The sequence below is a fragment of the Salvelinus sp. IW2-2015 genome, linkage group LG26 (assembly GCF_002910315.2).
Source record: "Salvelinus sp. IW2-2015 linkage group LG26, ASM291031v2, whole genome shotgun sequence".
In the NCBI taxonomy this organism is placed as follows: domain Eukaryota; kingdom Metazoa; phylum Chordata; class Actinopteri; order Salmoniformes; family Salmonidae; genus Salvelinus; species Salvelinus sp. IW2-2015.
This window is the reverse complement of record NC_036866.1, coordinates 1,333,773-1,336,065: the sequence shown is the minus strand read 5'-3', so window position 1 is coordinate 1,336,065 and position 2,293 is coordinate 1,333,773. Positions and strand designations below refer to the sequence as shown.

At 37.5% G+C, this 2,293-nt stretch overlaps 1 long non-coding RNA gene across 1 annotated transcript; it reads right to left on the bottom strand.

Annotated features, from left to right (window-relative positions):
* Positions 1-1,043: 1,043 nt before the first annotated feature.
* Positions 1,044-1,803, bottom strand: LOC139023034 (uncharacterized). The gene is made up of 2 exons (XR_011474101.1): positions 1,541-1,803; positions 1,044-1,445 (listed from the first exon to the last, which is right to left on the bottom strand). It is a non-coding gene; the product is annotated as an uncharacterized lncRNA (long non-coding RNA).
* Between the last annotated feature and the right edge of the window lie 490 nt (positions 1,804-2,293).

Genomic DNA, 2,293 nt, shown 5'->3' with positions numbered 1-2,293 from the left:
TAAATACCTAATGCCTCACAACCCAAGTTGCAGGCCGGTGGAGAGAAACCACAAACAATTCCCTTGCTATTTCGTTATGCCTGTCATTTTGAGCCCCAAAATTGTTACGAGCGAAAATGTGGTGACACCCAACTCAGCCATCTCACAGAAAAATGTCCTCCTATCCTCAGTTATACCGCCTGCAATATAACAGGACATGCTTCACAATCTGTACCTCAACACATTCCTCACACCTCCCATCTGGGTTTTCCCCCACTAACACTAACACACATCCAATCCACTATGCACCCAGCATCAGCCTATTTTGCGCAGAAGTCCAATATCCCGCCTACAAGTAATACTGATTGTTTAATCTAGCATTTGTCAGCATTCGGACCAATTAGACTCTACCAATCAAAACTGGGTGGCATGTATTTTATTTTACCTTTATTTAACGAGGCAAGTCAGTTAAAGAACAAATACAAATTTTCAATGATGGCCTAGGAACAGTGGGTTAACTGCCTTGTTCAGGGGCATAACAACAGGATGTTTACCTTGTCTGCTCTGGATTTGATCTTGCTACCTTCCGGTTATGGGGTGCATCTCAATGAAGTAAAGAGGAATCCTTTCCTTGTTTCGTTAGTTATGAGTTATTCTTAAATTATCTTTCACCATGTATTTAACTAGATATCGATCAGTCAAATATTATTTAGCTAGATATCGACCAGGTGAAGGATAAGAGACAGAGTACAGGCCACTTTATCAATCAATTATTGAAATATATGGCTACATTCAATAGTTTTGTTTTTACAGTTTCTTTCCTTTTTCGCAGCGTCCCAAACTCGATCCCCGGGACCCCAAGGGTTTTGGTTTTGCCCTTACACTACACAGATGCTTCAAATTATCAAAGCTTGATGATTATTTGAATCAGCTGTGTAGCGCTAGGGCAAAAAAAATAAACTTGGTTCCCTAGGATGAGTTTGGGAAACGCCTGTTTTCATCCCGTCCCATTTGAATAATCAATCAGCACATATATACTCTAAAGAAATACCCGGCTACATGTATTTAAAACTTTTCATTCTATATTCCAAATTTTTATTTTTAAAAACAGGACTTCATTTGTTGTCCACAGTATTGCGTTTCATAGTAGATTTACTGACTGAAGCCATATCCGTTTATCTTTTCCTTCAATAGTCATGTTACTAACTTTGACAATAAAATGGTTAAACAAGCATTAACTTCTTCAAGAATAATTGTTTCCTACCAAAAATGTAATTTTATTTGAAATGAATTTGACTAATTGCAAGTACATTTGGATAGTTATGGAGTGTCAATGGAGGATATACTGTAGATCAGCTCAGTTTACACAACGCCATTACTATCCATACCGCTTTCCTAAATAAACATTACTATCCATACCCCTTTCCTAAATAAACATTACTATCCATACCCCTTTCCTAAATAAACTTACTATCCATACCCCTTTCCATAAATAAACATTACTATCCATTCCCTTTCCTAAATAAACATTACTTATCCATACCCCTTTCCTAAATAAAACAATTACTATCCATTCCCCTTTCCTAAATAAACATTACTATCCATACCCCTTTCCTAAATAAACATACTATCCATACCCCTTTCCTAAATAAACATTACTATCCATTCCCCTTTCCTAAAATAAACATTACTATCCATACCCCTTTCCTAAATAAACATTACTATCCATCCCCTTTCCTAAATAAACACTTACTATCCATACCCCTTTCCTAAATAAACCTACTCATCCATACCCCTTTCCTAAATAACATTACTATCCATACCCCTTCCAATACATGACTACCATACCCTTCCCTTCCTAAATAACAAACATAACTACCCATACCTCAATAGCAACATACTATCCATACCTTAAAACAAACAAAACATGGGTTTGAACATGATTACCCATATCTTGATTGAACATTAGCAATGCCAACAAATAAGGTATATCAATATTGCAGGACAGAAGAGCTATCCGGGTGTAGCTATTGGTCCCGTGTAGGTCAGTTGGTAGAGCGCAGCTCAGTTGGTAAAGCATGGTGCTTGCAACGCCAGGTTGTGGTGACTCCCCAGTTAGAAAAAATGGATGCACTTCACCTATGTAAGAGTATCTGCTAAATGACTCAAAATGTAAAATGTTCTGTTTGGTGGAATATCTGATTCAATCTCAGTAGATTAATCATAGCTGGTTCTCCACATGTTTCCTTATCAGACAGATATAATAGAGGAGGCAGGTATGAGGTCCATCGACAGAGAAGAGGTAGAGGAGACA